Source organism: Rana temporaria, chromosome 7 (assembly GCF_905171775.1).
Source record: "Rana temporaria chromosome 7, aRanTem1.1, whole genome shotgun sequence".
NCBI classification, from domain to species: domain Eukaryota; kingdom Metazoa; phylum Chordata; class Amphibia; order Anura; family Ranidae; genus Rana; species Rana temporaria.
In genome coordinates, this window is record NC_053495.1 from 175,350,122 (window position 1) to 175,365,349 (window position 15,228).

At 42.4% G+C, this 15,228-nt stretch overlaps 1 protein-coding gene across 1 annotated transcript in view; it reads left to right on the forward strand.

The window, feature by feature from the left end:
• Positions 1-15,228, forward strand: part of AGBL4 (AGBL carboxypeptidase 4) — a 2,019,815-nt gene that overhangs the window by 382,313 nt on the left and 1,622,274 nt on the right. The window lies entirely within an intron of this gene.

Here is a 15,228-nt window from a genome sequence, read left to right on the forward strand (position 1 = left end):
AATAAGTATGAACAGGGCCTAAAACTGTCTTAGCAGTAGTTAAATGGCATGGTTTATTTATTTCAGGCTATCTTACTTTTTTCAATAATTTAAGTCAGACAAGCATGTCCATACACCAAAAGAAAAAACAGGTTCACACAGTTGAAATGCAACTGATAAAAAAATATAAACATATTCAACATACAGGAAAAAAAAAAAAACTTAGGATGAAACCAACCTAGGTGGGCAAAGCCTGTTTTCCATAAAAAGCTATTAAACTATAAGAACGTAAAATATATGAGATTTCAAAGAAAAGTTAAAATGAAAGCAAAAAACTCTAATGCCGCGTATACATGATCGTTCAAACCGATGAGAACAGTCTGATGGACCGTTTTCATCGAACCAAACCGATCGTGTGTGGGCCCCATCAGTTATTTATCCATAGGTTAAAAAAAAAGCAATCTTGTTTTAAATTTAACCGATGGATACCTAACCGATAGAAAAAAAATGATCGTTTGTAGGCACGTCCATCGGTCAAAAATCCATGCATGCTCAGAATCAAGTCGACGCATGCTTGGAAGCATTAACCTTCGTTTTTTCCAGCACGTCATTGTGTTTTGCGTCACTGCGTTCTGACACGATCGTTTTTTTAACCGATGGTTTTGTAGGGACGACTGACCATCAGTCAGCTTCATCGGTTAACCGATGAAAACGGTCAATCAGACCGTTTTCATCGGATGGACTGATCGTGTGTACAGGGCTTAATATATGTTCTTAGTAAGAGATTAACTACTTGCCGTCGCCGCACCGTCATAATACGTCCACAAGGTGGCTCTCCTAGGCGAGATCACGTATTATGACGTCCTACCCTTTAGCCGCCACTAGGGGCGCACGCGCGCCGCCGGAGGCGCGCGCACGCGCCCCCCGCTCGCCCCCGACTCCCGTGCGTGTGCCCGGCGGGCGCGATCGCCGCCGGGCACACGCGATCGCTCGGTACAGAGCGGGGAACGGGAGCTGTGTGTGTAAACACACAGCTCTCGTTCCTGTCAGCAGGGGAAATGCTTTTCTTCGGTTCATACACTGTATGAACCGAGGATCAGTGTTTCCCCTAGTGAGGCCACCCCCCCCCCCCCCACAGTAAGAACACACCCAGGCATACTTAACCCCTTCCCCGCCCCCTAGTGTTAACCCCTTCACTGCCAGTGGCATTTTTATAGTAATCTAATGCATTTTTATAGCACTGATCGCTATAAAAATGCCAATGGTCCCAAAAATGTGTCAAAAATGTCCGAAGTGTCCGCCATAATGTCGCAATACCAAAAAAAAAATCGCTGATCGCCGCCATTACTAGTAAAAAAAATATTAATAAAAATGCCATAAAAATACCCCCTATTTTGTAAACGCTATAACTTTTGCGCAAACCAATCAATAAACGCTTATTGCGATTTTTTTTTACGAAAAATATGTAGAAGAATACGTATCGGCCTAAACTGAGGAAAAAAAATGTTTTTTTATATATTTTTGGGGGATATTTATTACAGCAAAAAGTAAAAAATATTCATTTTTTTCAAAATTGTCGTTCTATTTTTGTTTATAGCGCAAAAAATAAAAACCGCAGAGGTGATCAAATACCACCAAAAGAAAGCTCTATTTGTGGGAAAAAAAGGACGCCAATTTTGTTTGGGAGCCACGTCGCACGACCGCGCAATTGTCTGTTAAAGCGACGCAGTCCCGAATCGCAAAAAGTACTCTGGTCTTTGGGCAGCAATATGGTCCGGGGGGTAAGTGGTTAAACAAAGAACACAAGCACGTTGAGAGGAAAAAGAGGGAAAGAACAGAGACAAGAACAGGGACAAGAAGAGTGCACTATGGACAGTAACCCCAATTGGAGGCCTAAAATATGACTCTATACAGGCGTACTGGTAACAGCTTTGAAAAGAGTACTGCCTGAATTCCAAAGATATAACTATTTGAGAGGACAAGTATCAGAATATGTCAGGCCCTGGTATTGGGGTCACCTCTAAGGCTCCATGCACACTGGAGCTGATAAATTGCAGTTTTTTGGAGTTTGGACATTTTTTTTAAAAGCCCATAAACTCCACTCTATGTTGGCCTATGTGTCCATGCACGTTTTATAGATTTAATGAGCAATGGAGTTTATGAGTTTTTTTCTGAACACCAGAATATCGCGTTCAAAGTGCATTTTTTTACCTCAAAAAACGGCAAACAACGAATAATGCTAAAAACCGCTAATTAACGCTCAAAAACTTGGCTCGCCAGCATTTTTTTTTGCGTTTTTGATCCAATGAAAAAAAAAAGAAAAGTGCTGCAACATAAAGACTCAAAAGGGGAGTGTAGCCTTCCATATTCAATAGGGGATGCTAAAGACCTAGAAAGTGCCTAATTGGAAATGCAATTAGGTAGTCCAACAGGGGTGAAAGCATTGTTTCAATTTGCTTGTGATCAAACCAGTCCTGATTCAAGATAAAGTGCAAAGTTTTACTCTTGCCCACCTCTAGAAGACATCAGAGCTGTTTGTTGTCCCTGCTAGCATGAACATCTGAATGCCCTGTCACTGGTAAGAGAGGTGAGGAGGTGGTGACATCCTTGAGAATGGAAAATCCCTACATATAACCCTATTGGTGGACCCTGTCGCCGGGTGAGATTTAATTGTCGGCCAGAATAGAAAGAGGCACAGGGGCGCTATCTTATTTGAGACCCACTGTTTGAGTGCTGGTTGAGAGCACCAGGTGATCTTCTGGGTCAGGTGAGATGGTCTATAGTACTTATCCATATCTGGTAAACCAATGCAACTGTCTTCCCTAGAAAGAAATAGAAGGGAGTAGTCTAGCTATGGGCGTTGTTTGTCCCAAATAAAGGATCTCATTATGGCCCATAGATGAGTAAAATATGCTTGTGAAACATGGACCTGGAGTGTCTGTATAAGGTAGAAAGAAAATCTGAGGTAAGATGGACATTTTGAGCTTTTTACAGTAAGAGACTGCCAATTGCATAAATCCAACCTTATCTTTTTCAACGTTGGTCATCAGTTAGTATCAAATAGGTCTGAAGGAACAGGGCTAACTTTGACTCCCAGATATTTTGGATGCAACCACTGAAAAAGATACTCCTACCTACATTTCTGTACCAGGACCAAGGGAATCTTACTTTTTCTGGGTTGCCCATCCCTATTATCTGTTTATGTTTTTTTTCTTTCTCATCTTATGAAATGGATCTTGCTACGAGAAATATCAGATGTTGCACAAGTAATTTTTTAGGAGGTTGTAGGGTTGTAACACAAATGTAAAAATACTGTTTTGTAATGGGCCAGTAATAGCAGTGATCACTTACATTTATTGTTTTATCTACAACTCTTTTAAAATTTGTCAACAGTCTATGAATGTCTTCTAAAGCCTGTCTCCAGTCGCTATCGACTCCTGCAGCAAGTTTGCCATCTATAACAATTTCTTGTAGCATGCCTGTATTCTCTGACCATCTTCTAGTATGCCTGCAGTCTATGAGAGCTTTTTTAGTATTGCTTTCACTGCATAATATGTAAGACCCTTGGGTTACATCAGGGGCGTTACTTGAGGTCTCCTATATAACGAGAGTTGACCATCGATGGTATAGAGCAGGGGTCCTCAAACTACGGCCCGCGGGGCGTATCCGGCCTGCCAGTGTGATTTACCCGGCCCGTGGACTGAAACTAGTGACAGGGCAGTGGCGACGAAACTGACAGGCTCTGAGAAGGGACACAGGCAGAGCCGCAGCTGCGGGGGAATTCCACCCCTCCCTCTCCTTGAGCAGAGTATTCACTGGCAATGCCTGCTCCTATTGGCTACATTCAGAGCCAATAGCTGGGTAACTAGAGCATTATGGGAATTGTAGTCCTGGATACCAGCAGGCCCCATGATGATTCCCTGAGAGGAGTTCAGCCCCCAACATGCCGAGCGGGAGGGGGAATAGGAAGAGAGGAGAAGAAATGCCATGAGGCTGTCGAGTGGAGGGAGCCAGTGATTATTTTATTACCCTCCAAGGTAAGAACTTACCTCCCATCTATCTGGCTGCTCCAACTCTATTCTACCCTCCACCTGGCTGCTCCCACTCTGTTCTACCCTCCACCTGGCTGCTCCCACTCTGTTCTACCCTCCACCTGGCTGCTCCCACTCTGTTCTACCCTCCACCTGGCTGCTCCCACTCTGTTCTACCCTCCACCTGGCTGCTCCCACTCTGTTCTACCCTCCACCTGGCTGCTCCCACTCTGTTCTACCCTCCACCTGGCTGCTCCCACTCTGTTCTACCCTCCACCTGGCTGCTCCCACTCTGTTCTACCCTCCACCTGGCTGCTCCCACTCTGTTCTACCCTCCACCTGGCTGCTCCCACTCTGTTCTACCCTCCACCTGGCTGCTCCCACTCTGTTCTACCCTCCACCTGGCTGCTCCCACTCTGTTCTACCCTCCACCTGGCTGCTCCCACTCTGTTCTACCCTCCACCTGGCTGCTCCCACTCTGTTCTACCCTCCACCTGGCTGCTCCCACTCTGTTCTACCCTCCACCTGGCTGCTCCCACTCTGTTCTACCTTCCATCTGGCTGCTCCCACTCTGTTCTACCCTCCACCTGGCTGCTCCCACTCTGTTCTACCTTCCACCTGGCTGCTCCCACTCTGTTCTACCCTCCACCTGGCTGCTCCCACTCTGTTCTACCCTCCACCTGGCTGCTCCCACTCTGTTCTACCCTCTCCCCTCCCTTTGTGTTGGGTCTGTGTGATGGGGCGTCTGTTATTGGGGGCTTTGTAATGGAGAGAAGTTTGTGTTGGGGCGCTTTGTGATGGGGGGACCTAATACGGGGGGAATCTTTGATGGGGGCGGATCTGTAATGGAGAGGAATCTGTGATGGGGGGGGGTTCCGTGATGAGGGGAGTCTGTGAATTACTAATAAGTTTATGTTGATTAAAATTGTTCTTTATTTTAAATATTGTATTGTTTTTTCCTGTTTTTTTGTACTGCAAATAAGATGTGTGCATAGGTTCATATTTTTTTTAAACTATAGTCCGGCCCCCCAACAGTCTGAGGGACCGTGAACTGGCCCCCTGTTTAAAAAGTTTGAGGACCCCTGGTATAGAGCATGGGTCTCCAAACTATGGCCCTCCAGTTGTTCAGGAACTACAATTCTCATCATGCTTAGTCATGTCTGTAAATGTCAGAGTTTTACAATGCCTCATGGGACGTCTAGCTCTGCAACAGCTGGAGGGCCATAGTTTGAAGATTCCTGGTATAGCGAATAGACATATAGCCAGATTCAGAAAGTCTTAAGCCGGCGTATCTAATTATACGCCGCGTAAGTCCATTGATGCGCCGTCGTATCAATGCGCCGTATTCAGAAAACAAGATACGCCTGAATTTTGGCTAGATACGACCGACGTAAGTCTCCTACGCCGTCGTATCTTGGGCGCATATTTACGCTGGCCGCAAGGGGCGCTTCCGATTCACGAACGTACTTACGCCCGTCACAGTAATCTACGCCGTTTACGTAAGGCGTACGTCCGGCGTAAAGATAAACCACCAAAAAGCTGTTCTAAGTCTGTTAGGGTATGGACGTCGGAACTGCCGTCGGATTTTACGTCGTTTACGTAAGTCGTACGTGAATGGGGCTGGGCGTAGGTTACGTTCACGTCGAACGCATTGAGCCGTCGTATCTTAGGGAGTATTAGCAACGTGAATCTGAGCATGCGCGCATGCGCCGGTCGTTCGGCGCTTCATTTACATGGGGTCACGATTCATTATAATACAACATGCCCACTACCTGCCTACTTTGAATTAGGCGGGCTTACGCCGGCCCATTTACGCTACGCCGCTGTAACTTAGGGAGCAAGTGCTTTGTGAATACTGGCCTTGCCTCTCTATTTTATGTCGGCGTAGCGCATATGAGCTGCGCTACGCCCACTTAAACATACACCGCTCTACCTGAATCTGGCCAATAGGTTTTAGTAAGGCCACTTTTTGCAGACAAGCAAGCAAAGCCACATTTAATTGTTTCTAGCACTCAGGAATTAAAGAAGAACCCTGTGAAATGCTCAGCAGGGCAGTCATCAGGACAGGTGTCAATTTTTTTTTTTTGCAGCGTATTTGAGGAACTGAGAATATATTGCGCACACAATAGGAGATATACCCTGTCCTTCATCCAAGTGTATTTTAGAAGGGTTCAGGTTAATGCGAAGATCACATTGCCCATAGTTCTACTTTAATTTGTCACATACTGTTGTTGTTACACTGCCTTTCTCCAAATGTTCTCTTTGAAGCTATTTGTTTTTCTTCTTTTTAGCTGCTGCAGAACCTCTGCATTGATGGGTGTCATAACAAGCAGGGTAGTGCTTACTGGCAAAGGGGTAGGGCTTAGCAGCTTTTACCCAAATATGTTCATGGTAGTAAAGTGCATTGCCTACCTGCTTTATACTTACATTTGCAGCATGTTTTTTGCTACCTATTACAGGTGCACTGTATACAGCATTCTTGCTTTATTTTAGTGGCAGTTGTATTCTTGTTTCCATTAGGATTTCGGTGGTGCTTGTAAACGCAAGGATCAATGCCGTAAAAACAATGATGCTTTTTGTTCTGTGATATTCGTAAAAACAGCTGTGTATCCAAAACAGTCTTGCCTGGTTTATTTCTGCCAAAAAGCTCTTGTCTTTTTCAAAAGTGCTCTGTCTAACAGGAAGTACATGCAGATAATCGCTATCAAATTGTATTAGGCGAAGATGTGATATCAGCACTCTGCTGGGCTTCTTTTGCGAACATCGGCTGGTTTCTTGGTATTCTATTTCTGGGCTTGCTAGTAAATGATGTTTGCTTCCTGTAAGAATATACAATCTAATTTTAAGTAATTTAATATCAATACTTGATTGAACACATGACATTCAGCCTTGTACAGAGATTCAATATGAGATCTAGCTAGATGTGTCTAAACTTGTGCAGCCATTGTTACGAGAACCAAGATAAAGTAAGACCCTATAGCTCTATAGTTGGTTTCTCCACAAATGGGTCTGCTGAGTGGGTCTTAAGATCCTGACCTTGTACAAATATATTGTAAAAATATAATTACAGTGCCATATCAAGTCACTTTTGTTCCACTAATTTACAGATGTTTCAGGGTGAAAACTTTTTTTTTCACATCTTGATTGTAAAGCTCAAAGCATTTACTATATCTGGTAACATTAAAGTTGCACTGAATGCTGATTTAAAAAAAAATCTATGCGACCAAATTTACTTATGGAGGCGGCAGTCTTCCTCCTCCATTTGACACCTATCTCAGTGAAATGTTATAAATGCTTGTTTATGTTACATTTACCAAATGCAGCTAAAGCCTGCATACCACTATGTTGGAAACAGACCACTTTACTATCAGCTTGGCAGTGGTTCGTTAGAAAAAACTAGAATCATCAGATGGAGACCTTGTTGGCCTCTGCCAACCACTGGGGGAACACTGTAATAAAATGTGGTTTTACTGGATGGATTTCACGTGCTCCCCCAAATATAGAGACATTATTTGCTCCTAGGCAGAAGATGTGCTCTAGGATGGGTTTTACCCCTTTGCCCCTTCAAGCTGAACTCCTCTTTAAGCAGTCACATAGATTACACTCAGTTGTGTTTAAGGGGTTTGTTTTCTTTTATCCTTTTTTTTCATCTCCACTCTCTTTCTGATCCTTACAAATTCTCTCAGGCTCACTATGTATTCTGTGTGTGTATGTAGGGGCGGTCTCAGTTTGGTGTGGAGGCCCTACGATTGAACACTTTTGAATGACCTAGGACACAATTGTTACGCTTCATATTATTGCGTGTAGACTACCATTTATTGCTTTAGAAGGGCTTCAGTAGTGTTGTCTGCCCAGGAACATGTTTTGTTGGTGGATAGAATTAAATCTGCTGTACAGACTAGTATCACCTGCTGGGACTGTATCACCTGTATGTACTGTTGAACAGTTAAAGAAAGAATAAATAAAACAAACAGACAAAGAAAAACCTATACAAGTATGTAAAGGGGTTGTAAAGGTTTAATTTTTTTTTTAAATAACAAACATACAATACCTACCTCCACTGTGCAGTTAGTTTTGCACAGAGTGGCCCGATCCCCGTCTTCTGGGGTTCCTCGGCGGCTGTCTCGGCTCCTCCCCTCAAGAGCTAACCCCCCCACTGGGAAGCACTCTCCCAAGGGGATTAGCTTAAGGGGATGCTCCCGTGTGATACAGTGTATTACTCTGCCCCGCCCCCAGCGCGTCACATCATTGATTTGATTGACAGCAGTGGGAGCCAATGGCTGCGCTGCTAACAATCATCCAATGAAGAGCCGCTTTGAGCTGGGGGAAAGCAACGCGGGATCGCAACCACGGAGATTTGGGGCTCTGGTATGTAAAACGGAGGCTCAGGGGGGCCAGAGAGTGCAAGGTGTTTTTTCACCTTAATGCATAGGATGCATGAAGGTAAAAAAAACACGAAACTTTAAAACCCCTTTAACTCAGAGTACTTTCTGTTGCTCTCAGCTTGCTCTAAATCTCCAAATTGCTTTTAGTCCCTCTGTGATCTCACTTCCTGTTAGAGAATGACTCCATGGTTACACTGTATGTAGAAAATAAAACAGAGAGATCCAGTACAAATACTCATAGTGCAGTAATTAAAAACAGATCCATTTATTATAAACAATAATCAAGATGCACTCACATAACACATGTAAGAAGAAGGACATTTAATCATTTACAGAGAGGTCACTGAACTACTCAGTCCACATGTATCACCAATTGATCCTAAGAAAGCCTGGCCAGGGTGCAAAGGAGACTGTGATGATATAGCTGGAACCTGAAGATGCTATATCATGCTGAGGAGGATTCTGGCCTCTGTTAGTAAGGAACCTGTCAACCTGGATTACATCATAGACTAGCGTGATGTGAAGGGAGGAATGCGTTTCTGGGGGGATTCCCCTTTCTTCAGCCTATTCTAAGGATCAACATGACCATACTTAAAGCCAGCTGCACTAATAAATTAAGCTAAATATGAGTCAAAGTTCACAGCTAAATGCCGGCTCTGATTTACTAAGGCCAATTACATACGGGACGGGCTCCATTCAGCAGGTGGATGGCTAGTATGTGTCCACTCCGCTTATGCAGAGACACAGCCTGCTTTCCTCTGTGGGCGGTGTACATGGACCGCCTGTCCGTTTACACCCGACTGCCATCCAATTCAATGTTTTTAGCAGATCAGATGTCGGCGGATTTCAACTGATATATGTTGTGTTGTTGACACCCATCGCTCCATAGAGGAGTCTGGAGGGTCTGATCGGGTCCACTTGAAAAACTATAAACAAGTGATAAGCGCTTCAAATAGGTGATCGTGACCATAACAGAGGATAATTCCAATAATACGTGTACACATATAATCAATAACTGCACTGTGATAAGTGAAAAAATTATCAACTGGGATACAAACAAAACCAGGGAGTCAGATCGAGATTTACATCCGCACAAGCCGGAGGCCACTGGACGTCAGGCGGGACATAGAACGCCGCGTCCCCGGGAATTTTAAAAACACAGCATTGCATGCGCCCACCCTTGCTCTGTTTGCTTTACTTGATTTTAATTTTTTTGCTACAAATAAATGCGCGCTAGCTTTAATATACCACACTATCGGAGGCATTTTTTCTTCCATCTCTGTCCCCATTCCACCCGTACGGAGGACCATGGAACCTGGAGCTATCTAACAGCTGGAGCAGTAGGAGTGATCCACAGTCGGGCACGCAAGATCATTCATTGTGGAGTTCTTACTATATGCTTATATATAGCACCCTACAGGTAAGGGTACTACATTACCTATCAGGATAGTCCACTAATTGTCTGAGGGAGGAAAATAGAGTTTCAGAAAGTCTCTATGCCAGACTCACCTGGCATAGAGACTGTCCATCACTTTGGATCTTCTTTATTTATTTTTTTATTTTTTTATTTATTTATTTTTATTTATTTATTTTTTATTTATTTTAATATATTTTTTTTGAAGCTTCAGCATTTGCACTTCACCATCTCTGGACACTTTTGAGCACACAGAGACTTATTTATTCATTCATTTTATCATTTCATGTCCACATCCTTGTGTTTATTCTGGGTTTTGTTTGTATCCCAGTTGATAATTTTTTCACTTATCACAGTGCAGTTATTGATTATATGTGTACACGTATTATTGGAATTATCCTCTGTTATGGTCACGATCACCTATTTGAAGCGCTTATCACTTGTTTATAGTTATTTGATTTTTGTGTTATGTGAACACTCTTAGATATAGCTGCATCAGATATATATGTATGATCACTGCTTTATTATCATCACTGTATACTCACAGTAGCGCATAGAATTTTTTCACTTTTTCATCCACTTGAAAAACTGACAGGCAGACTCAATCAGTCCTCGTGTGAAAAGGTCCTAATAGTGTGCAGTAGAAGTGTATCACTATTTAAACACACTGCAACTAAAAAGTAATAATTATAAATCATCTCAGTAATGCTAAATGAGATATTATTATTCATAAGCATCATTATTTTTCAGAGACAATATTAGATAAATAAAAATATGTTTAAAAAATAGAAATTGAAGGTTCAGATAGTGTGAAAAAAGATTGCAACCATAATAACAATATAAAATAATGATACGGTCCATGATAAAATAATTTAAGCTAAAATACTTTGAGCCGGTTCATACTTCCGCGGCATGACTTCGGAGGCGACTCTGCAAGTCGTCCTGAAGACGACTTCAGAGGTGACCTGCAAAACAACTTCTGTATAGAAGTCAATGCAGGTCGCCCCGAGCCGCGCCCGAAGTCGTGCAAGAACCTTTTTCTAAGTCGGAGCGACTTGCGTCACTACTATTAGAAGGGTTACATTGCATTGAATGGGACACGACTCGTCAGGCATAACTGTGAATAACTGTTGGTCCTACCAGAAGAACCATTGGCACTTCTTTTCTAAGGAACACTTTTCCTTTAGCAGTACAAAATGTAGCATTTGTATCTTTGTTGCTGCTGTGGCTGCTTAGATGCTGATATTGTTCATTTGTAAATAGCAATGTCTAGCTACTCCTACAACCAATTAGATTGATTTGGCTGACAACTCTCTTTCTTCTGCAGTGCAATCAATGCAGCATTGTCACCCTTCCTGCTGCTGTAGCTGCTTAGATTTGGTTATTGTTGTTGACATCCCTATCAGTAAACAGCAAAACCTAGCTCCACTTCCAGCCTGTTAGATTGACATTGGGGTGAAACAATACACCAACAAATGGGAAAAGGTAACAGAGCAAACTGCAGTCTCAACCTCAAAAAAACATTTATTGACTATAGAAAAAAAAATTCAATACACATAGTAAAACCAATAATAGCTTTCACAATACATATATAAAATAATGTCAATGTTGTCACATTTAAAATAAGCCTGGGGTCACAGTCATGCAAACATTCATACTCTAGGCCAGCTGATGTGTGCAAAATTTGAAAAAAAAAAAATAGCAATACTCAAGGGTCCCACTGAGACCTAGGAAGCCATTGTGAATCCAACCTCTCAAGGTAATTTTATCACCAGCTGACATCTAGGTTCAGTGATTCAACCCAAGTGAAAAAGTAGCTAGTAGGCTGACATGTATTCCATAGATTGATCTCTCTTATCTACAAGGTGAATGACCCACTGTCTGTTCAGAGCTGTAAAGTAGCCATATCATTGAGTCCCAGGTATTCTTAAACATCTATATGCCTAACTCAGTAGGTTAATCACAGATCGTCCACTATGATGAGAAAGTTCCTGTATGCAAAACAGCTTTGAGACACAAGCAAGCTGGGGAAAAAAGGCAGACTAGCAAAGCAGAAGGGGCAGAGATGATACAAAACGTCTATAGCAGTGGTTCTCTAATGCTGAGGGAGATATATCGAACTTGGTTTACAATTTCTCATTTTTTGATAACTGTCCTCAGGACCCACTAACAGGCCAGATTTGAAGTATTACCTTGGGGAGATGCAGACTAGAATACTGAAAATTATTTCATCTGTGATGTATTTCAGTTATCTTGCAAACCTGGCCTGTTAGTGGGTCTTGAGGATTGGAGTTGAGAACCACTGGTCTATGGCAAGGACAGATTATTCATTAGTACAGTGGAATCTTGGATTCCGAGCATAATCCTTTCCAGGAAAATGCTCGTAATCCAAAGCACTCGCATATCAAAGCGAGTTTGCCCATAGAAGTCAATGGAAACTAAAATAATGTGTTCCGCATTGACTTCTATGGCATGCAATACCGCATGTGGCCAGAGGCGGAGAGCATTGTAAATACTCGGAAAGAGTATTTGCGAACGGCTCCGATCGGCTCAGCCGCCCCCGCACCTCAGGCCAAATGCGGTACTGTGCACCGCTGTGACTTGAATCCTGCTCATTTTGCGAGACAACACTCGCAAACCGAGTCAGGATTTAAAAAAAAAGGGCTGTTATTGCGGAACGCTCGTTGACTGCATTACTCGCAATCCGAGGTTCCACTGTATAGGCAAAGCAAGTCTTGCAGACAGTTGCATGTAGATAATCTATTAATGCAGAACCATTAGGATGAAACAGCCTTCCTTCTGCACTGCAACCACTGCAACATTGTCATGTTTGCTGCTGCTGTATCTGATTCCATACTGGTACTATTGATAGCCCTATCAATGTATAGCCATGCCTAGCACCACCTGCAACCTGTTAGATTGGCATGAGGGTGACAACACTGATGTTGTCACCCTTCTGCAGTGCAATTACTTCAGTATTGTCATCTTTGCTGCTGCTGTAGCTGCTTAGATGTTGGCACTGTTGATAGTTCACTCAGTAAATAGAAATAACTGTATCCAACTTCAGCCTATTAGATTGACATTAGAGTGACAACACTCTTTTTTTCTACATTGTAGTCAATAAAGCATTGTCGCCCCTGCTGCTGCTGCTTCTGCTGCTGCTGCTGCTGCTGCTGCTGTTATAGCTGCTTAGATGTTGGCATTGTTTGTAGCCCTATTAATAAATAGCAATACCTAGATCCCCATGCAGCGCTTTAGATTGACATTACAAATTATGGAAGTGCTCTACTCAGCCCCCTAGCCCACCCCCTCCGGTATTGTTTAGCAAGGTGCTAGTAAGTACATTTAAATATTTTTTTTAGGACATTTAATGTGTCTACTGTTATTGAAAATACCATGTTGTCACTCATAGGGTGAAAAAAATAGAGATTTTTGATAGACTTTATTATTGAACTAGGCTGAGTCTTATTTGCTGGTCATTTCAGGACCTTGGACAGCTTGATGCCAAGCGCTATTGGTAAGAAACAATTGTAGAAAGGAAAAGGATAGTGTAACAGCCTATAAACACAGAATAGATTTTGCCATTTGTGCTTTACAGTGTCTCATGAAATGAGCGCCATTCTATCTACATCCTACACTGTCTCTTTCTGCAAGACTGAAATGTGATTTCCCCACTCTAGTTGCTTAATGCTGTGTGACATAGGAATATAATTCATTTCCAGCCAATGCACCTGATCTAGAAAAGCTATGAGTAGCTCCATTGCTGTTCCCAGAATTCACAGAGGCTGGAGAGCTGGCTCCAATATTCGGGAATATGCACAGTAAGCCAGCACCTGCTATCAGCATCTATTGAGACTTCTCTTCGCTGTTCTTACACACTGTGACTTTGCTATAGAAAAGGCTGTGGGTATTAATATGGGGAGATAATGCTTGTTTATTTGCGTTGTACGCTGACAGAGCAATGATTTTTCTGCCAAGAGTATTAAGTGAGAACTGCACTAAACGCTGTGTGTAAAATTACATCATAGAAGAACATCCTAGTAATTTCAGAAATGCCATTTGTTTTTTTAAAGAGACACTGTACATTTTTTTCTCATTTAGGGGCAAGTTACTTATACTTTAAGGTATAGAGGCACATTTGACCTTTTCTGCCGTGACAGTGCTTAGGTCTGATGACCAATTAGTAGGCCTGAATGTTATCACATGTTAGGGTTACTACTCCCTCTAAGCTCTAACACCAGCTGACTCTTGCTGGCTTTGATGAAAGAAGGAGGGGGCCTGAATGGGTAGATGGCAACACATAAACCAAAAAATCAGGCGCTCAAAAGGAACAGTGAAAGTAGAACTATTGCAATTGCTGTATTTAATCAAGTTTATTTATTGGAAAACTCATACTCATCATTGAAGTGCTACAAAACTTGAGTACGATCCCGCCAGAAGGGGTTGATGTCATCAAGTGTGCTCCGGGTCCTGATGTTAAATAACTGATCCAGATAAAGAATTAATGTTTATATTTTTATTTATTTTTTGGTTTATTGGTTGTCCACTTCTCCAGAAGTAACCAGCTGCACTGGGGTCCAGTTTTTCTATTTTTCAATGACATACCTGTTTTAAGGATTGCCAGTTTTTAGCGCCTATAGACTCTTTTACTTTAGATGGCAACACAGCCTTTTGATGTCAATACCAAATAATGTATACTTCTTTTTTTTTTCCTAATTTAGGCCGGTCAAAAACTACAATTGTTCATTACAGTCCTTAAACACTTCATTACTGGGCACTTAAACCCCCTTCGTGTCCAGACCAATTTTCAGCTTTCAGCTCTGACGCATTTTGAATGGCGATTGTGCGGTCATACAAAGCTGTACCCAAATTATATTTTTATCATCTTTTCCCAAAAATAGAGCTTTCTTTTGGTGGTATTTGATCACAGTGTTTCCCCGTTGCGCGCCCCCAGCGGCGCGCACGGGGAATGTAAATAACAGGACGTCCAGGGACGTTCACCCGGCACTTGAGAGCCGCGCTGTGGATGTCTTTCGTCTATAGCACGGGTCTCAAGTGGTTAAAGGAAAATGTTATTGTTGTTAAACTTTTTGCTCAATCTATTATTTTCTAATACTGAAGAAAAAAAATGATGTTGCTTGAAACCATGGCAGCTATATTCATAGTTACATAGTTATATAGTTACATAGTTAGTCCGGTTGGAAATAGACACAAGTCCATCCAGTTCAACCATAAAAAAAATTTATAATAATATCATACAATCCCATATACTCAATTCTATACCCACAGGTGATCCAGAGGAAGGCGAAAAACCCCAGCAGAGCATGATCCAATTTGCTACAGCAGGGGAAAAAAATCCTTCCTGTTTCCCCGAGAGGCCTTTTCCTTGGATCAACATTACCTATAAAATGTCAGTACC